Source organism: Halichoerus grypus, chromosome 4, assembly GCF_964656455.1.
Source record: "Halichoerus grypus chromosome 4, mHalGry1.hap1.1, whole genome shotgun sequence".
In the NCBI taxonomy this organism is placed as follows: Eukaryota; Metazoa; Chordata; class Mammalia; order Carnivora; family Phocidae; genus Halichoerus; species Halichoerus grypus.
In genome coordinates, this window is record NC_135715.1 from 110,472,702 (window position 1) to 110,494,918 (window position 22,217).

Here is a 22,217-nt window from a genome sequence, read left to right on the forward strand (position 1 = left end):
TTCTAGGATCAAAACTGAAAGCAAGTAGACGCTGTGGTTGTGATGCTAAGAATATCAAATCTGCCTGAATTGAATACAGGTTGAGGTCGCTGAGATTTGGTTCATTGAACAACTGGGTGACAGACATATAGTTCAGATATGACTGCACACTTGGAATTTCTTTTAGCAACTGAATAGGTGCTGTGTGTGTGTGTGTGTGTGTGTGTGTGTGTGTGTGTGTGTGTGGTGTGTTTACAGGACAGTTACCTGGCAGAGTTAGTTTAAGACTCAGGTGTTATTTCTTTCCTCAGATACCAAGAACCAGTGGTCTCACTGGAGTGTTATCAGCTACATTGGAGGGAACAAGAGAGAATGATAAAGAAGGTAAAAGGAAGCTGAGTGGTTGAGTCCTATTTCTTGGATAAACTAAGGTCAGTCAAACATTCCAGAATATCTGCTTGCTAAGACTCAACTTGTGCAGGTCTGAGCCACTCTTTTGGATATTATTTAATGGCTAGACTAAGTATTCTTTTCTTAAGAAATTTTTAAAATTTTAATGCAGGCGAAGTCAGTGTGCCAGGTTCATTTCAGCTCCTTCCTTGCCAAACTGAAGGGCAGGGGCTGCTTCAGTTTCTCTGCCTTCTCTTTGTCTGTGATGACAAGATATAAAGGTATCTGATGCATTGAACTTTAGACTTCACCTTATCCTTATTTTTCTTGATCTCAACAGATTTGGCCTCCTTTCGCCTGGCTGTGAGCAGAAAGCCCTTGATTTTATCAATTTTGTGAAGCATGCCTCCGAGGGGCACTCGAGAGCATGCGGCTGGCACCACAAGCTACAAGAAGCAAGGAGTAGACTAAGTATTCTTGAGGTCGCCAACTTTCCTGAGCAATGGAAAGTCATGGTGGTACATGTGAATGGTTTAAATAGGTAGCTCTCAAATTTTAGCATGCGTCAGAATCATCTGGAGAACCTTTAAATCACAGATTGCTTGGGCCCATCCTCAGAGTTTCTGTTCAGAGGGTCAGAGGCAGAGCCTGAGAATTTGCATTTTTAATAAGCTCCCCGGTAATGTAGATACCACTGGTTGAGGGACCACACTCTGTGATCCATTAGAATTGCCTTGGTTCCATGTATGTCTTTTATAATAATCATATCAAACTACATATTCAAATCACTATAAGTAAGCTCCATTCCAATCCCCAAGCCCCTAACCCTTCAAATAATAGATGGGTGGGGAGTTAAGTAAAGGTTTTGAAAGTGACCAGTGGAGAGTCATGGAAATGAAGTCCACACTCAGAGGGACTGCTCTTTTTGAGAACCTGGCTGGCTTATTTTGAAATAAGCTGAATTCTAGTGCTTGTGGCAGAGACTATGAAACACAAGATCCCCTGATGACAAAAATGATGACAACCTACCCCCCAGTTGATCATCTTCACTTGTAAGTATACCATGTGGAATTGGATGGACTCAGAGAAGAAGTGAAGAAGGATCCTGCAGGACAAAGTGGAAGGTCCGGATGCCAGGCAGCTGCATGTCCCCTCTCACTCTGCAGTAGACTCCAGAAATTTTCCTCAATCATTTACTCATGCAATCATACATCAAGTGGTGTTGAGTGCCTACTACATTCCAGGAATCGACCTAGATGCAGGGATCAAAACAGGTAACAAGACGGACATAGTTTCTGCTTTCATGGGGCTTACTTCTTGGTGTGGGTGGGAGGAGGTGGAGGGAGGAAGAGAGAATGGGAGAGCAAACGATGGGAGGGAAGAAGAGAGACAGAACATGAGCAAATAAATAATCCAGAAAAATATCACATAGCATAAGTAAAGTGCAGAGAAATAGAACAGTGATTTGATACCAAGAGACAGGTTACAGAGTGGCTATTTTGGATTGGGTGTTCAGGAAGGTCACTCTGGATGACATTTAAGCTGTGATTTGAATGACAAGAAGGAGTCAGCCATGTGAAAGATCAAGGGCAAAGAGCGTTTCAAGCAGAGGGAGCAGCTAGTGCAAATGCCTCAAGGTGGGAGTGAGCTTGGCAAATTCAAGGAATGAAAGATCAGTGTGGCTGGATCATCCTGGGACAGAGTGTGAGTGATACCAGATGAGGTTGAAGGACAGGCAGGGGCCACTCTAAAGTCATTGATGGGATTTAATTGTAGGTGTGATAGAAAAAACTATTGGCTAGTAGTGTTCTGATGTGATTGGTATTTTACTGCTGCAGTGGACAGAACACCCCACAGGGCAGGGGACAAAGTAGAAAGAGGTGACTAGTTGGGAATCTATGTCAGTAGTACCTGAGAAAGGTGATGGTGGTACTGAGTAGGTGTTGTGAGTTGGAAAATAGTCAGATTCTGGAGAAATGTGGTTGATTAAGCATTACCGATTGTTTGAATATGTGTGGGGAATGTGCATTAGGGAAACAGAGGCAACAAGAATTACCTCCAAGGTCCTTGCTATTCAATAATGTGATTTGAGGACCAGCAGCATCACATCATTTGAAACTTGTTATAAATGCAGAGTCATAGGCTATAACTCAGACTTATTGAATTAGAAGACCGCCAGGTGATTCATATATGCATTAAAGTTTGAGAAGCCCTGTGCTAGATTATTGTTTCAATCTTTAGGGAGATTAGTGCTACTTATGGAGATGGAGATTCCTGGGGCAGGAATCAGTTGGGATCGGGAAGAGGGAACCATACTTTCTCTTTTATGTGTGTGAATTTTGAAAAATTCATTTGGCATACAAATGAAGACGTCAAGTAACAGTTGGTTATGTAAGTCTGGATTTCTGGGGAATAGTCAGGGCTAGAGATAAAGATGTTGGATTCATTAGCATTTGGGTGGTGCTCACTATCCAATGAATGAATGGATGAGCTCACTAGTGAGAGTGCATCGATAGAGGAGAGGACTAGGAAGGAGCTGAGCACTATAAAGTCTAGAAGTCTACACTTTTTAAAGAGGAAGGCACAGCAAAGGAGACTAAACAGAGGAATGCCATGAGAGTATGGTGTCATGGAAGCCAAGAGCAGAAAGTGTTTTAAGAAAAAGCACTCAATTGCACCAAATAGTGCTGAGAGGTTGAGGGAGAGAACACAGAAAACAGCACTGAATTTGGCAACATGGAGGTCAGTGGGGACTTTGGCCAAGGCAGTATCAGCATGGTGGGAATTGATACCTTTGGGGTACACAGAGGAGAGAAATTGAGGTGAGTGAGTACAGACAATGCTTACAGATGAGGTGTTTTTTTTTAAGATTTTATTTATTTATTTGAGAAAGAAAGAGAAAACGCGTGTGAGTAAGAGAGAGCACACAAGCAGGGGGAGGGGCAGAGGGAGAGGGAGAAACAGACGCTGTCTGAATAGGGAGCCCGATGTGGGGCTTGATCCCAGGACCCCGGGATCATGACCCCAGCCAAAGGCAGATGCTTAACAGACTAAGCCTCCCAGGCACCCCTACAGATGAGTTTTTTTTTTTTTTTCCCAAGCTTCTGGGAGATAATATAGTTGTGTTTATTTCATTTGTATTCAGAAACCAATAATCATTCTTGGTTTCTCTTTCTACCATAGCCAAACTCCTAACTCTGTTCTAGATGCATGGAGTACAAAGTACAAAACATCCTACCTATTACCTTTAAGAAACTCATAACCTAGTGAGATAGAGATGCACACAAAGAATACAATGTTCTGATAATTCTGTATTAGAATTATTGGGGTTTATGGGCTAGGAAGAGAGTTCGTATTTTTGCTTGCATAATGCTAGGCACATTGCATGTGTTATTTGATTTAACCCTTACTACATTCCTTTGAGGTTATCCCAATTTTACCAATGGGGAATGGATATTCAAAGAGGTACAGGACTTGCTTTTGTGTCAGAACTAGTAAATGGTGAAGCTCAAATTTGAACTCAGGTCTGCTGACCCCAGTGCTGTATTCTTTGTAGCACCATGTTAGTTTGCATGGTGGAAGAGGGAACAAATAAAAATTATGCTTAGTAAACTGTGAGTGATCCTTCACAAATGGCAATACAAGGATTCCTTAATACCATAGCATAGCACCTTATACAGTGTTTAGGGATAAAATTCCAAATGGTGAAAATTTTTCAAAAAATTCCATTATATCACTCATATGTCCCTGTGGAATGTTCACACTATGAGAGCCACTTAGGTGTTGGGATCAAATGAAGCAAATATCAGATTTGTGTCTCACTTCTCATTCAGAGAAACATAATTATTGAGGGGACTCACCTATAATACTATTATTATTATTGGCTCTGTACATATGGTTTTATTAATATAAGTTAAATATATGTGTCAATTTTATACCTCAATAAAAGATTAAAAATTCACATAACATGCAAATCTACTAAGAGTTAATTTTCTTTTTTTGAGAGAGAGAGCATGAGCAGGGGGGATGGGTGGAGGGAGAGGGAGAATCTTTTTTTTTTTTTAAGATGTATCTTTTTATTTTAGAGAGAGAGAGAGAGCACAAGCATGAGGGGCAAAGGGAGGAGAGAGAATCCCAAGCAGACTCTGTGCTGAGTGCGGAGCCCAACGCAGGGCTCGATCTCATAAGCTTGAGATCACGACCTGAGCTGAAACCAAGAGCCGGACATGTAACCAACTGTACCATCCAGGTGCCCCAAATAATAAGAGTTAATATTAACTGAAAACTTACTAAATATGGTCAGTGTACTAGGAATATTACATGCACAGTATTATTCAAATTAATCCACATACTAACCCTGTGGGGTAGGTATTTTTATGCTACCTGAAGGGAAGACTGAGTTTCCTAAGGTCACAGAGCTAAGTTGCTTTCCTAGCCCAAATAATTCCCATGTGAGTATGCCTTCCACTTTGCACATGGTTTTCCCGGCTTACAATCTTCTGCGCCAGCGAAGCCCATCCTTACTGTTAGTTAACCCACAGGGCTTCCTAATCATGTGGCTCGCCCATTTCTCACCAGCAGTAGCTTTTCCCTTTATCTGCATCTCATGCATTCATTTCTTTCTTTACTGAGGCTCCATAAGACTCACTTTTCCTCTTAAGTCCCTGCTAGAGCTCATTACCATCTATGGATCAGTTAGGGAGTTTGCATGACTGAGTCTGTAAGTAGGAAACAAACTTCTTCTGAAGTCAGAAACTATTTAGGACCCTGGGACCTAATTTAATGTAAACACAATAAACACATTCCTGTCAAAGTAAAAATCAGTTATTCAAAATTTTCAGAGCAACTGTTTTAAAAGTTTAGATGTTTGCAAATACCATCTAAAAGGTTCAATAAAAATACTGCTTAGCTCAATTCAGATATAATTTGATATTTTTATTAACTAAGCCCCCCTTTAGAGATTACGTACAACTTTTGTTCTTCCAGTCCTCTGCAATGGCTCCCCGGAATAGTGCCCTATTTCTGTAGCTAGCAAATGGGCATTTGCACTGGTGCCTACTTGGATAATGCAAACCTGAATTTTAGGGTTCTACCTAAGGGCCTTTCCCCAGCCCTCTTTGACTCTGGCCTGGTTTTGGATGCCAATTCTCTGTTTCTGGAAAATGCCCTGACCATTGTGAGTGACGATTGTCTCCCACCTTTCTTTCTTGGTGGAAAAGAGCAGGTGGTGATGTGACTTAATTCACTTCTTTCAAGATCAAAGTACAGAAGATGAGGGAATCAACAACGAGGAGGGAAACTGGAACTTGGTGGACTGTCCGGAATGACTCTCGAACCTTTATTTTTTCACTCTCTTGTATTTGAAGCTAGAAGAAGGTAGAGATGATGGTTATATATGGGAATCCATCTAGTGAGATTTGGCTTGGAAATTAATTCTGACACATTGTTTTAGACCAGATAAGCTAGGTAATATAGCAACAAACAACACTACAATATCAATGGTTAACCAAAATTTTAGTATAATTTTCAGTCATGCAAACCTTCTGTGGGCCCAGGCATCTCTCCAGGTGTCCTCCAGGTGGAAACTGAACATTCTGGGCTGTTTCTACCTCATGACGCTTTTCTCTCAACATGGGGCTTTAGGGTTTGTCTAAATAGAGAAAGAGAACATTAGGGATTATGCATTGGCTCTTAAGTACTTCCTCCCCAAAGTGACCTCCGTGTCCCAATCCATTGTCCAGAATTAGTCATAGTCCCAACTCAACTGCAAAAGGGGCTAAGAAACTTAGTTTTCTGTGTATCTAGGAATGGTTGGAAAACCAAAGTGGGCACTAGCAATGTCTGTTACAGACACCTGTGGGAAATGTCCCTCCAAGCCTCATATTCTTTGACATTCAGATGCTTAGGGCACATGGGGTATGGCCTGAGGTGAGAGGTGCGTAGGCAGAGGGGCGAGAAATTTGTCCTATTTTGAAGACACCCACTGATGTCTTCATCCCTAAGCCTGCATGACGAACTTCCAAAAATTTTTCTTGTGTGCCATCTTGGTACAGAGACCATTAAAGAAAAACAGACTAATCTCCTTATAGCCACGAGTAAATAAATACACTTTTACAAGATATTTTATAAGGTAGTCAAGGACTTTGAATTAAGGGCCTAGATCTAGATCCTCCTAGGTACAAAATAGGCAAGTGTGGATTTATGTATTTTAAATTCTATTTCTTCCAAGGTTTGTCATAGGATTAAAATTTAAAATAGAGTCCACACAGCAATGATGAATCAGAAAGGGAATGCAGAAAGCTCAGGCGTATACACAAAGGATAAGCTATAAAGCTGTGAGCCTCCTCTGAAGGGCAGGAATGGGATCTTTCATTTAACACATCTTAGTTTGTTATCCTGGGAGCATGTTTGATACCAGCTTCTCATTATGGGAATAGTGATCAGGCTCCACTGCCTTACAAACATCGTATGTATGTGTATACAATCTCACCTCTAAAATTTCAAGGTAATAGAAAGTAATCTAATTATGTGGATAATTAAAAACAACCAAGTGCAAGTTTAAAACTTGTACTTTTATGACTGCATAGGAGGCTATCAAAATGACAGGGTGTCTGGATGTGATCGTTGCACGCACTCAGATTAAATGAGTGCATTAGTTGATTGTTTCTGGTATGAAGATAAGCAGAGAAAAGTATAATAATGTTGGCATTTAAGTGGACCTAATTAGGCTTCAAGTTTAACACTCCATTAAGATGAATGGGAAAGGGTCACCCCCGTTCAAGCTGTGGCATTGTCTTAGTGTGTCTGGATTTTGCCTCTGAAGACAACAGTCTGTCAGCATATGTTCTCACAGTTACCCCTGGAAAGCAGACTGGAAATTTAATTCTTTTAAAATTAAATCTCAGATTCTGGAGGCCACAGTGAAGTCCATGGGGAGACCTTAAATCTTCTAGTTCTGCAGCTGTATTAGTCAAAAACAACAACAGTAATGATAATACTTTCCCTTGTCTATAGGAACTTTCCTGTGCAGACTTCAGTGTTCCCTGAATATGATCTGGTGAAACTAACAACCTCCAGTTTACCACTGGAGGACCCTGTCCATAGAAGGAATGAGTGACTTGGGTAAATTTATAGAGCATGTCACTGGTAAAGCCAGAAATAAAATGGAGGGACTGCTCAGTTTTGTTGCAATAGTTTGTCATCCATCAGGGAAAGGGAATAAGAAATCATGATCTCATGCTAAACTGAGTGCACATGCATGTGAAAAAAACCCAGGAATCAAAGAGCAGCCCAGCACAACAGACCTGTTTATAGGTGAGTCTTACCATCCTGCCATATGGAAATTTGGCTCAGTGATAGGTGAGTGGGAGAAACCTGTAGTTAAGACAATGGCCAAGGTGCATGGATGTGGTCTGAAACTTAGGCTACTCTGGAGCACATTCACGATCATCAACCCAAAGAGCCACAGGGTTACCCTGTGCTTTTCACTGACTGGATTTGGAAATTAGATGTCTGGATATTGCATAAGAAGAAGGCACGTATAGTTTGAGTTGAGTGGTTGGGTAATGGTTGTCATGATTTTCTGATTCTTTGGAAGGGGGTATGGCTACATCTCCACTGTAATCTCAGGACTGGCAATTTATAATTCTGGTTATGCTATAGTTTCCGTTCATGTCATTGGACAATTTTTCTTGCTAAAATTTAGTTGCTGCTTTTTAAAATTAGTGAGATGACGTATAGCCTGCTTATCCAAATTCTTTGTTTTGTGGCTGTGTTCTTCAGTAAAATTGTAGGAAGGAAGTTTTGGTATACAACTGGTAGACCTATTACTATGTCCAGCTCTTTTCTAAATGTGAAATTATTATAAATTTTGGAATGGTTTAAATGGGTCCAATTGTAATAAAATAATGGCAGTATGTTTTTATTAATCATTGATCTTAGGCTTTTGGAGTTGGATGGAAGGAAATGTGGTTCTTAGAGCCAAATGCTTACTAATGCTGAGATTCATTATTTCAGATCCCTGATTGATGATATGCTTTATCTTGAACATTTTTAATAATGGAGAGTTGAGAATGGCACGATCATTCCCAAAAATGTTCATCATCTTGAATTATTAGTTCTTCTCACTCTGTCTTGTAATATTCTATACTTATTGATACTAATCTTGACTCTGAGAATACAATGTCTCTTCCATCTGCTATTTGATAGCTTTCAGATACCTGAAGCAAGTGATCATGTTAATCCCTTAGTTTTCTCTTTTTCATTCATTATAGGGCATACAGAAGTTTTGAGAAACTTTGCTTCAAAGGTTTCCTTTTTTTTTTTTAAAAGATTTTATTTATTTATTTGAGAGAGAGAATGAGATAGAGAGAGAGAGCATGAGAGGTGGGAGGGTCAGAGGGCGAAGCAGGCTCCCCACTGAGCAGGGAGCCCGATGCGGGACTCGATCCCGGGACTCCAGGATCATGACCTGAGACGAAGGCAGTGGCTTAACCAACTGAGCCACCCAGGCACCCCGCTTCAAAGGTTTCCCTCAAGCTTTAGTATTATGTGAGGATTCATAGCTTATAAATGCCTATGGTGTATCATTAATACTTGGTTATTCTTGGGGCGCCTGAGTGGCTCAGTTGGTTAAGCGTCTGCCTTCAGGATTGAGGGTCCTAGGATCGAGCCTCACATCAGGCTCCCTGCTCAGTGGGGAACCTGCTTCTCCCTCTCCCTCTGCCTGCCACTCTCTCTCTGTCAAATAAAATAAAATCTTTAAAAAAATACTTGGTTATTCTTACTCATTGAGAACAGATAAGTTAGCATTTGGAATGGATTCATTTTCACAGTATATTTTAGCTTTTAAATTGGTCTTGTTTTAGGGAAAATGAAATTCATTTGGTCTATCCTAATTAAAAAATTTATTTGTAGTAAATTATTTGTAATAAATTTGCCCCAAAAAGTATCATTTCCAATAATGCTTTGACAAGATAAAAACATGTAAATGGCAAAAAGAAATAAAAAATCAAAAAATAAGATAGAACTGGGTAAAGTTCACCATATAAAATACAATTATGATGTTATTACATACTTATTTGTGGTGGGTCCAAATTTGATTCTGAACTTGCTAGCAGCCAATTCAAAGAGAGAAATAAGATCAATTATGAGACTAAGAGCATCTAAAATGATTCAGAGACAATTGGAAGAACCTTGATTCCTCATGCTGAGTCCTGAGAACACTTTTTCCTGAGTTTGCAAAGAGATGACGTTCTATATTGAAGTAAGACTATCTTCAACAACATTTAGGTAATGAATTCCACAACAGATTTCATAGGACTCTTTCATGATAAAGTGATAAAAATTCCCAAGTGCAATTGCCTGGTACTTAGTAAGTGCTTATAATGGGTTAAACTGTCTCAGGCCCAGGCCCCCTGATTCCCCCCACCCCCCCTCCCGCCCCCCCAAAGAAGTTGAAGTCCTAACGCTCTGTACCTGGGAGGGTTACATTATTTGGAAATAGGGTCTTTGCAGATGTAATCAAGATAAAAATCAGATCATACTGAACTAGGGTGGACCCTCATCTGATGTGACTGGTGTCTATAGAAAGAGAAGAGACACAGACAGAGACGTAGAGGGAATATGGCCATGTGAAGATAGAAGCAGAGATTGAAGTCGTGCTGCCACATGCCAAGGAACACCTGGGGCTCTGAGGAGTTGGAAGAGACAAAGAAGCATCCTCCCTTAGAGCTTTCGGAGGGAGTGTGGCCCTGCCAACACATTGATCTTGGATTTCTAGCCTTTAGAACTGTGGGAGAAGACATTTCTATTGTTTAAAGCCACTCGATTTCTGATACTTTGTTATCCGGGCAGCCCTAGGAAACTGATATCGTGCTCAATACATATTTATTAATGTTTGGATGAATTTTATGGACCACTTGACTGATAGGAAAGGGCTGCTCAGAAATTTAGAGACTGCTATGATCGACGAAGAAAAAAATGGATATACTCTCACTGGATATATTTATGTCCATTTCTATTTTTTACTAAAGTCAGCATTTCTACATAGAAGATTTATTTATTGTGGGGTTATAATTAATAAACCACGATCAGGAGGTTTAATGTATAGATTTGGCCACTACAGGTACCATCTTATTTCCTGTGACATACAGCTCTTCTCAGAGCTCTGTGCAGCATCTAGCGTATAGTAGGTAGTCCATAAATGTTTACGGGAATTCCATGGTAAATTCTATTATTACATGATTAATAACGAGGGTAAAGGAAGGTCTTGTTCCCAAATGCTATTATTATAAAGGAGACATATTACACCTATATATTTTAATTAGCAGTGTCACAGGAATCCTGTTATCTACCCTTGTGAATTTTACTATGTATGGGTGTTCCTGCTTCTTTTTCATTAGTCCTTTTCTCAAAACACATACCCATGACTTCAATCCTTATCATCTCCTACTATCTTCAAGAAATCAAATAAATCAATGACTCCCTAAACACTGAGAGAAAGAGAACATGAAAAATGAGCCAACAGGAAAAGCAACGTCTTGATTCTGGTTGGAACGCAGTCTACCAAAGTTGTTGCGAGGCCAGTTTCAATCTCCCGAGTACTGGCTTCCCTCCTACTGCTCTATCCTCAAGGCAGTCAAATGTTATGATAAGATAAAGGCAGCCACGAATGGGTCATATGCCCACTACAAATTATGAAAGCTCACCAAACACAGATGAATATGATGCATGATGAGCTCATTTGGAGAAAAAAGATGTCACATTCTTTTCAATAACTTAATATTTTATTTGGAATGATAAAGCTTTTGAGAATCACTGAACTCCTATGCATAGTGGTACTTTCAACTTAAAAAGCAGAGATGGAGTCTCGCAAGTTTTCGGTGCCAGAATCATCATTCTGGACCTGAAAGGAAGACATGAAAAAACCAAAAGAAACAAATAAAACAAAAAACAAAACCAAAAAATGTGGTGGGCAATCTCTAGGGGAACCCATGGAAACACAGACTGCTTGAATGCTCCTGTGTTTGCGAAAAGTTCTGTTCTATTCATCGGTCCTAGGTTCATCCCACCGGTGGTCCCACCCCTGTCAGAAATATAATGGAGCACAATCTCGAAACTGCCCTGCCCTTGCAACATTCACAGGTTCTCTCTCCCCCTAAATTTGAGCAGAGGCACTTTTCCTTTCTAAAGAGCAGCATCTGGCCTCTTCGTGTGCTCATTTGCATGCCAATACTGGATTGCTCTCCCAGCGCACAGCTATTTAATAGTGATGCTGGTGTCCGAGCTCTGGGAACAAACCAAATGGTTTGGGTGTGCTTTTGTGTGCAGTGCGGGTCGTTGCTACAGTGTGCTTATTAAGAATAGTACACATTCATTATAACAAGATTGCTCTTTTGCTCAGGGGCCATCACGGCCCATTCTGTAAATGAATTAACAGTAGCATGCATTTGTGTATTATGGGCCCAGAAGATGCATTTGTTTATTAAATAAATCTGCAACACAGAAAGTATAGTTGAAAAAAAAAAAAACCTAGAAAATAGAGTGCGCATGTACAGTAGCTATTTGTTGTTGTTGTTGTTGTTGTTTTTTTGAAACCTCAACGTCTTGGCGAGTTTTCCTCCTTTGTTTCTTTTAAATTACCAGACATCACAGGCCACACTATAGACTACCAGCCTGCAAAATTTGATGTTAATAAAAAAAAAAGAAACCAAATTTAAGTTGCAGAAGCACAAAACATTTCCAGGAGTGGTTCTGTAAATAATCACATACCTTTAAAATGATTTAATATTATGATTCTTCTGTTTCTCTTTAAATTCTCTTGTTTTTCTTTAAATCATTTGTTATTATTTTTTAACTTAATTTTTATTTTTGGCTAAAATTTAGCTTGCATAGCATATATAATTTCCCCCATTAAACTCTGTTCTCTTTTGAAATACAAACTCTGTTTTTGGGGCATTCATCTAATATTGATCCCTTTATTTCCAACCTTTTGGCCCAGGTATGGCTAGTATAAGTATATTAATAAACATGGGTCAGTCTGTCGGATTTTATTCCTGTTCACTAATGATTTTTTAAAGCCCAGTGGTGGTTCACAATTGCACTGAGAACTCAGAGTATGGTTTTAGTTCTGGCTACTCAGTATTTCTTTCCATTTATATTTTGTATCTTGCTGTCTTTAATATGTAATCTGGTATGTTGTGCACTGAAAGTATAAGGGAAAGAATATGGAAAGATTTTAAAATATGGAATGCTAAGAGTCTAAAGCCACAGCTGGGATAGTAGGAAATCTATTAAAATGAACTGAGGAAAAAAAGGAAAGAAGAAACGGTCATATTCCTAAATTTTTGAAATTCTTATGTTACTTAAAGGCCGAATGTGTTTTACAAAGATAAACTAATTTCATATTTGATTTCTTGAAAATTTTCTATAAAATCCAGGGATAGTAAGTAAAATTGGCCAAAATATTTTAAAAGGGAAAGCCTGGTAGAATGAGTGGATGAGAATTTCATAGATTTTTAGCTTAGCAAAAGATCTATGACACTATTAAATAAATACCCAGCTAATTAGTACATCTGCAATATATAAAAGAAATGTGTTTTGTAAGAAAAATGGCAGGACTTATAAAAGGTGTTCCACACGTAGCAAAAATACATAGCTGATTGAAGCAGGATTACACTTTTCTTTCACATGGAATCTTCAACACTTCGCATTTTGTCCTTAAAGAATAATATTCAGCTCTGCTATTTGTTGGGGGAAAAAAAACCCCCAACAAATCAACAACCCACCATTGTAGCAATTGACTTGAGAATTATGTAAGGGAGAGAAGAAAAATATTTGAAACTTGATTCCTTTTCTTTCATCCTTTTTCTTGGGGAGGGGAGGGCAAAAGCTCTATTTTCCAGAGCATTTTATTTATTCCACTGCAGCTTTTAGAGAGGCCAGCCAATCAGAAAGTCTGTAAGGGCCCGGGCCCAGACTCAGTGCTGAGCTCCAAATGTGATTCCAGTCCTGACAGGGGGATTATAGGAAACAGATGACTTACGCTTCTAATTTGTGGCCTTAAATTGCAAACAGAATTTCAGGAGTCGAGCAGAGTAATAAATGGCAATAGAAAAAGCCACACACAGCCAAATCAGTATGTGGTGGTTGTAGGTTAAACTAAATGGGAAGAGACAGGTTATGATGGTTCAGTGTATTACAGAGAAGAAAGTCTTAAATTACCAGTGCTGAGAGGTATTGCTCCGCCGCAGACAGCGTTGGATTGTGCAGTCTACAGATATCCCAAGCAGAACAATAAAAAAAGCAGGTTTAACGTAGAACCTGTTGCTGGAGGAATCATTTTTTCCCCTCTTTTAGAAATGGAAGCGGTGTTTTATGTTTGTTTTGACCTCTGCTTATACTTGGCCCCTTAACATCTGTTTTCGACCGTTGCCGTTTTTCACACCAAATTAAATGTCGAGGAGTCAGATAAAATAAGTTCGAAATATGTCCAAATTATTTTTGTTGACTTCCAGCAAATGTCTTAGTAACTCTTTTCACATGGAACAATACCATTTAAATGCCAACGTAGAAAATTATTTTCCTTTCAACATTTTAGGAGCTAAAGAAAGGAATTTTGAGGTGTACTTAAACTCGGGAAATATTGCATGGGCCTTTTTGGTAACTCGCCTGACTGTTTCAGGCTTGCTTGAAGCCCATTGCGCCGTATAAAGTTATGTGCATTTGTTGGATAGAAATTCCAGGAAAATTGTTTAACAACAGCATATAAAAAAGCCATTATTCAGACCTGCTTCAAACCGTAGATACCAGTTAGAATCAAGAGATCTACCGTTTACCATAGGGAAACCAATATGCCTTTGCTTTCCTTCATAATCTCTAAATGTGTGTTAATGTGTACACGTGTGAGGAGAAACAGTTAAGACCATAATGACACGGATTTTCATCATCGTAAGAAGTCCGGCTGTCATAAGTCTGTGGTATGAATTTAAAAAGTGGCATCACATTTTTAACTTCTAATCTAATAAATATTGTGATAAAAGTAAACTGTCTTTTTCCGAAAAGAATACCATCTTCTTTTAAGATCTAACACGTCTGTATATCGGAGACTGACAACTAATTCATGATAAAGATTGATTCAAAAATAACTACCCCATCCTATATTATTTATTGCCAATTTATCAAAATAACTTGTTCCTAGTGAACGATAGAAACAGGGCTCACATTAGTCCACAATGCTGGGCTTGAAGTGGAGCCAAGTAGAATCTACAGTTTTTCTCCCACTTTCCTTATGAACAACGAGTCTATCTATCACACTAATTTTCGCATCTTTTAACTGCTGTGTTATCTTTGAACTTGAGTCTTCTGTTTAATATGCTGAAGAAAAGATGTTATGTGATGGGTAACCTAGGGAAAACGAACTATTTTCATTGTGCTCTTAAGCAAGTCTGTTGATAATCATTGAAGATGACTGGCTAAATAGATTTTGATTAATCACTTGCAAAAATTATGCTTGTTAGAACCACTTTATATTCTGTGTCATGGTGATATCAATGTAGGTTATAGCTATTTCTTTGTAGATGGTGCGTTTTGTTTTTGGTTTGTTTTTTGTTTTTTGGTTTTTTTGTTTGTTTGTTTGTTTTTAAATCACCTGGCAAAAAGAGAAAACAAACCTTAGTTGAAAGCTTTTGTCTCTAACAGAAAACTCTTTTCATGCCTGCCTTTTTTTTTTTTTAAGAAGTGCTCAATTATTATTTGTGTCATAGTGGGAAGACTGGGTCTCTATAGGGCCTGAACCTTTTCAAACAGGAGAGAGCTTTTGTTTTTTTACCCCATCAACACTGATCACCTAATTAAATCTGATATCTCTGGCTGAAGCAAAATGATTTGTAATAGTTCTTTGGAGTTTACTTAATTAGTTTCGATGTCTTTTGTGTGGTAAATGTGGTGATATTTTCTAAAATGGAACTGAGAAAAGAGGAGGCAAAATGCACTCTTGTAAGGGATGGGAGAGAGGGAGGTGAGAGGGAGGGCAGACCCGTATGACCAAACCATGAAAGCAAGGTGTAGCCCCAACTCAAGGCCTTACAGACCCGAGTATTCATTAGTTGAGATCATCAAAGCAGACCTGACCTGGAAAAAGGCTTCCTGTCAGACGTAGGCCTGGGCATCTGTCAGGGCCTCAGATTCTACACCTTGATCAGCCCAAGACACTGACACCATTTTCTTTAACAAACACCAACAGTCTTTTTTCTCCTTCATTTTAACATCTCTCAGGGGTTGGATTCCCTTTCTTCTTCCGCTCTGTAGAGAGTAAAGGGAGCTTGTTAACTTGCTTAGATAGTTTGACTGCGGATGCTCTTTGGCCACTTGCCTGTGGTAACAGTGTCAAAGCATAACTTGGTATAATTGCTGTATTTGCAGTCAGAAGAGTGTTCAAGCGCTGAATAAAAAGGAAGTGTCATTTTGGAAAATCCTGTAAATTATCCTCAAAGTTCAGGCAAAATACAATGAGTGACATACCTGGTATGTCTTATGTTCATTGCCAAGCTATAGAAGACTAAAATAATGGGGTTTTAACGAGGTGAATCGAAAAGCTATACATTCCCATGTTTGTTAGGCTGAGATTGGTGCACAAGAACATAAAATCAAACTTAAAATGAAAGCGGTAGAACGGGGCCTTTTATAATTTAAAAAGTAACTGAAAAGCGTTACAATTTTTATTTATCCATTGTGTCACAGTTTATATACGGTATGGGTTACAAAGGACAATTTTTGATGGATCTTCATTTAATAGAGACGTCCATAGTTTACAGACATTAGCAAAGCAATACCCATTCCGCAAGTGGAAATTAGGATTGCAGTGGAACTTATTGATGGGTAATAATAGATGGCAAGCTAGAACCATATTCATTATAAGATGCACTTTTAAAGCGAGAGTCGTGTTCGCTCTGTATTCTATATGTTTTCAGAGTCGTTTCGGTAGGAACACTGCAAAATGGGATTTGTGTTTTTTTTTTTTTTCCCCTTAGTACGTAACGATGTGAAATTTGAAGCAAATAATGACCATGGATATCCCTCTGGCCTTTTCTGTGCGAGATGCATGTGTGCACCTCTTCAAGGATAATCCTTACAGAATGAGTGCCCCCGATCATTACGTAACACTGGTAGGCATGGGGCTGACAAGGCTGGCGCTCTTTAGTCTGAGAAAAATGATCCTTTCAGTTAAGTAGACCCTTCCTGTGTCTCACAAACCATACAAAACCACGTGCTCCTGGCAGGTAATGGCTAGTAATTAGCGTGGCAGGCAGGTAATGACTTGAAATCACCTGCCAATTGTTTCTGAGTGTTTGCTCTCTTTCAAAACTCCAGATGAGTGGGACAGTCATGGGGGGCTATACTGACGCAAATGGAGAAAAGGGGAGGCACACAACCAGGGAATCTCTTTCCAAATAGAGTATCTCCCCATTTGTTGCTTATTTTAGCCCCACATCCTCCCTGAGGGGCTCCACAGAGGCATTGAGAATTGGCAGGTTACTTTACCTTCTTGCTGCTCCTACTGGGAGAGATGGTGCCTGTTGAGAAATTCTTTGCTGTTCTGGAATCAAACCAACCTTCTTAGTTTTAGCCTCTGCACTAGAAAATTGGGATTCAGAGAGTAATGGCAGCTCAGCTTGTTTGTAAAGAAGCATGAATTACTCAAAGCCAGATTTTGCTTCCCGGTTATAGCCTACTTCTTTCTCTTTCTTGAGCTTTCCCCAACATCATGGAGAGCCCATGGTGTTGAAGCAAGAGAGGATGGGTAAAGAGCCTGTGCAAAACTGAGGCTGGATTACTTCTCCAAGGATCCTATAAATGCTTCAGACCCACGCTCACACACAAAAGTCCATATAGGGTTCAAATGAGCAACATAATGGAATATATTGAGAGAGGGGGATGGGAGGGAGGAAATAATGGTGAGCTGGATAGTTTGTGGTTTCTCCAAACTTGAATGAAGTCCATTCTGCTCCAGCCAATTGCTAGAATATGGATACAGAGAAGACAAAATTTCTAAATACTTTAAAAAAATTATTTGAGCATAATTGATGTACAATATTACATTAATTTCAGGTGTACACATAGTGATTCAACTTTTCTATAAGTTCTGCTGTGCTCATTGATGTGGGAAACAAAGGCAAAAGAAAGAAAAAATATATATATACCCTTACTACTTACAGCCCATTGACAAGTCCTTGAAACAGACAGAGTGACATCCCTCTAGGAACTCAGCTGCCGCGATGTTAGTACTTTGGTAAGGGCAAGCTTAGCCTGACCCCCCCAGGATCCTGTGAGTCTACTTTAACATATAAAAATTCCTTTGGAAACTTCATCTCTACCACCGCCCAAGATACAAGTTGGCAGTCATCCTCCAGGCATATGGCCCACTGATAGACATCTGAAGGGTCTCATGACTAGAGTTTTACTAGACAGTAATAAATGACCTTTTCCTAACAATAGCTAGCCCCCTCAAGGTCCTGGAAACCTTGCTGCCAAAATTCCTTAGACACTTACGCTATCCTTAACCCCCTCCCAGCTTGAAAGTATATAATTGGCCACTCCTCGTGACCCCAGTGCAGTTCTTCCTGCCCACGGGTCCTTCCCCGTGCTTTAATAAAACCACCTTTTTGCACCAAAGACATCTCAAGAATCCTTTCTTGGCTGTTGGCTCTGAACCCCAACATTTCCTACATCACTCACCACAAGTGTAGCTACCATCTGTCACCATACAACACTATTACAATATTATTGACTATATTCCCTATGCTGTGCCTTTTATTCTCATGACTTATTCATTCCATAACTGGAAGCCTGTATCTCCCACTCCCCTTCCCCCGTTTTGCCCATCTCCCCTGCCCCCTTCCCTCTGGCAACCATCAGTTTGTTCTCTGTATTTATAATTCTGATTCAGCTTTTTTTGTTTGTGTGGCTATTTATTTGTTTTGTTTTTTAGATTCCACATATGAGTGAAATCATATGGTATTTGTATTTCTAAATCTGACTTATTTCACTTAGTGTAATACTTCTAGGTTCATCCATGTTGCTGCAAATGGCAGATCTCATCCTTTTTAATGACTGCATAATATCCCACTGGTGTATGTGTATTTGTGTGTGTGTATGTGTGTATACCACATCTTTTTTATTCATTCATCTATCGATGGACACTTAGGCTGCTTCCATATCTTGGCTATTACAAATAATGCTGCAGTGAACATAGGGCTGCATATATCTTTTTGAATTAGTGTTTTCATTTTCTTCAGGTAAATACCCAGTGGTGGAATTATTGGATCATATAGTATTTCTATCTTTAATTTTTTGAGGAACCTCTACACTATTTTCCATAGTAGTTGTATTCCCATCAACAGTGTACAAGGGTTCCTTTTTTCCTACATCCTCACCAACACTTGGTATTTCTTGTCTTCTTGATTTTAGCCATTCTCACAGGTGTAAAGTGACATCTCATGGTGGTTTTGATTTGCATTTCCCTGATGATGAGTGATGTTGAGTATCTTTTCATGTGTCTGTTGGCCATCTGTGTTTCTTCTTTGGGAAAATGTCTATTCATGTCCTCTGCCCACTTTTTAATTAGGTTGTTTGTTTTTGGGTGCTGAGTTGTATAAGTTCTTTATATATTTTGGATACTAACCCCTGTTGGATAGCTCCTTTGCAAATATCTTCTCCCATTCAGTAGGTTGCCTTTTCGTTTTGTTGATTGCTTCCTTCACTGTGCAAAAGCTTTTTATTTTGGTGCAGTCCCAATAGTTTGTTTTTGCTTTTGTTTCCCTTGCCTCACGAGACGTATCTAGAAATATGATGTTATGGCCAATGTCAGAAAAATTACTGCCTCTGTTCTGTTCTAGGATTTTTATGGTTTCGGGTCTCATATTTTAGTCTTTAATTCATTTTGAGTTTATTTTTTGTGTATGGTGTTAGAAAGTGGTCCAGCTTCATTCTTTTGCATGTAGCTGTCCAGTTTTCCCAGCACCATTTATTGAAGAGACTGTCTTTTCCCCATTGTGTATTCTTGCCTCCAGATTTCCTAAATTCTTAAGAGGAGCCAGCAATCTGGAATTTTATGGGGGAAATATCCTGTTTTAAAGCATTGAAACTAATTAGAAAAAATAAAATCTTTGTATAGGGGAAACAAAACCAGTGGCCTGATTTTAGGTCACAGAGCTGATGATCTCTGTTTTAAATTATTATTTTTTTTACTTGGTACCTTTTCTTTTTGTAATCTTAGATTAGTAAAGAGGAAAAAATAAACAAAGGTGGGTTTACCCATGCAACAAGTGTTATTTGGCTTTGAAAATTTTCTTGTGATTCTTGTGTTCAAACACTTAAAGAATGATGTCTTCGGAAATTGCCCCACACAATACCTGCCTGGTTTTGAGCTTTCCCTAAATGCTGAAGGCCTCCTTGGGCCAACCCTCTGGGGCTCTTTCAAACTTACTTTTAGTGGAGAACTTCTCTGAACGCTGACTCACTGGTTCTAATAAGTCATTGTTAAGGAAAATTGACTGACTCTCTCTCATGCCAGCAGTCCAGTAGGCTCCAAAGAACATAGTTTAGGATCTGGAAAGGCCTGGATTTCATTCAATTTGGGCTCTGCCTACTTACTACTACTGCAACCTTGAGCAAGCTCCATCCAACTCAATCTCCATTCCCTCACTGGCAAATTGAGAGTAATGTACTTAGCTTGCAGAACTGTGGTCAGGATTAGAGAAAAATGCTTAAATTATGGCTTTTATTAATCTCTCATGTAGCACAGATAAATAGATTATGGTCATAAGACTTAATAGCCAGATACATACTTTACACTGGTAAAAATCCAAATCATAAATACGCTTTATATTTGTTTGAATTCAAAACCTTCTATGCTTTTCCAGAGTAGTTAAAGAAAGTTAGCATGATTTCCTGGTAAAGTTTATTTTCAGTTTAAACAGTATCAAATAAAATTGTGTCCCAACATCTAGAACACAAATATAATTAAGTGATGAGTTTTAAGAAAGTTTAAAGGCTAATCAGAGTAAAACAAATTTAGCTGTTCAATGTAAAGTCTGAAGAGAGAACTTGCTTTGGTTTGGGAGCTTGACCTACTGGACAAAATGATGAGAATGATTTCTTTTTTTAAACCAGGTTGTCGTGTTTTTTTACATACAAGTAAGAAATCATCTAGCAGATCAAGTTTAATAGAGATTAGTCATACATAGAATTTACTAGGTTGGTAGTGGAGTGGTAGAAAAAAGTGGGGCTGGTTACTGAACATGCCGAGAACTAGAAGAGAAAGAACTTGCATAGTCGTCTTATTAGTAAGAGAACCAGATTTTGGAGGTGGCCTCAACATGGTCTAAAAAGTCATCATGTCTGTACCTTGAATTTTCTTTCTATACAGTTACTGTAATTTTAGAAGAGTGGTTTCTAGCTATATTACATCAAACTGAACAATTACTTGCTTATTTGTTAGGGTTTTTTTTTTTTTTTTTTTTCAGGGGCAGGGGATAATATAAAACTAAAACTATATTTTCAAACTGAAAGAGAAAATTGAATTTATAAGGAGGCAGAGGTGTAATTGGCTTAATTTGCCCTTTTTCCAAATGCTTTTTATATATACTTGACTAAGCAGCTTGTGGACACTTTTATCCTCTTTCTACCTGCCATCAATTTTGTCATAGTTTCTCTAAAAATAAAGATATTAAGGTCAGTCTCACATCCAGTCACTAGCTTCCAGTTTTTAGATTTCGATTGTTCAATTGCATAGTAATTAAGAAAAGTGTCTAGCCCTAAAGTTCTTTGAAGTTTTTTCCCTCAGGGTAAAAAAAAAAAAATTGGTACCTGAATTGTTTGAAGATCTAGTTTAATTTAGAAAGGGCAAAACCAAAACGTAAGAACAGAGAACTATAAATCTTATCTGAATGTATAAGATGAGCTACATGAGCTATTTAAAGAAAAGAAAAGTAGTGTTTTTTAATATGTTATTGTTACTTTCCCTGAAATATCTGACTATAACAAAAGGGATTTAGTAATCTACGATTTTTGCATAGTCCAATGGCTACAGATCCTGAGAGACTACCCATCTTCCTCATCTATTTGTTCTCATATGTGTTCATCTCAATATTAAATAGAATATTAAGTGATAGATTTCATTTTCTATAAAGTAGGACTCTAATGGAATACAATAGAATTTAAGCAGAGAAATCCAAACACACATTATGAACAATTATGTATAAAAATTGCAATACTCAGGTAGTTTATCAATATGAAAATGAAAAGATAGCTCAATATAACTATGTACAATCATCATTTCTATGTTACATTAGGAAAAAGTCCTCTTCAGGTCAGGTTAATTATGTTGCTAAGTAATCATAATTTTCTATTGTAATTTGTGAAACTTTAAAAATGAGAATTGATATCCTGCTTTCATAAAAAACTTAAATCATTGAAAGCCAGATTTTTATGACTCATTACCAGAGTTTGTGCATTTTTTCTAATTAAATTATTTTCTTTTAGAAAGCCAGCTTTGGTGGGGGTGGGGTGGGAGTAAGCGGGTGGAGGGAAAGAAGGGAGCTCAAGAGGCACACACATAAATTGTCTTAATTTCTGAGAAATGTGGGTCTGACAATCACTTAAGACAATATAGTTGATATGGCTGTCAGGATGGACTCTTTTCAAAAGAATGTTTTTATAGAATATTATTGTGACACTTTGCTCAGATGGATGTCTTTAGCAGTATTTGATTAATGTAACGTAATAAAAGAGATGCACACCAAAGTGTCTGTACATGTCTTGTTAAGTATGTTTGATTCATTATATGT

At 38.5% G+C, this 22,217-nt stretch overlaps 1 long non-coding RNA gene across 1 annotated transcript in view; it reads left to right on the plus strand.

Moving 5' to 3' along the window:
• The first annotated feature begins 294 nt into the window (after positions 1-294).
• LOC144381610 (uncharacterized) overlaps positions 295-22,217 on the plus strand; it is a 75,580-nt gene continuing 53,657 nt past the window's right edge. Inside the window, exons 1-2 of the long non-coding RNA XR_013447131.1 lie at positions 295-363; positions 710-1,643. This is a non-coding gene — a long non-coding RNA (uncharacterized LOC144381610). The remainder of the gene's footprint in view (positions 364-709; positions 1,644-22,217) is intronic.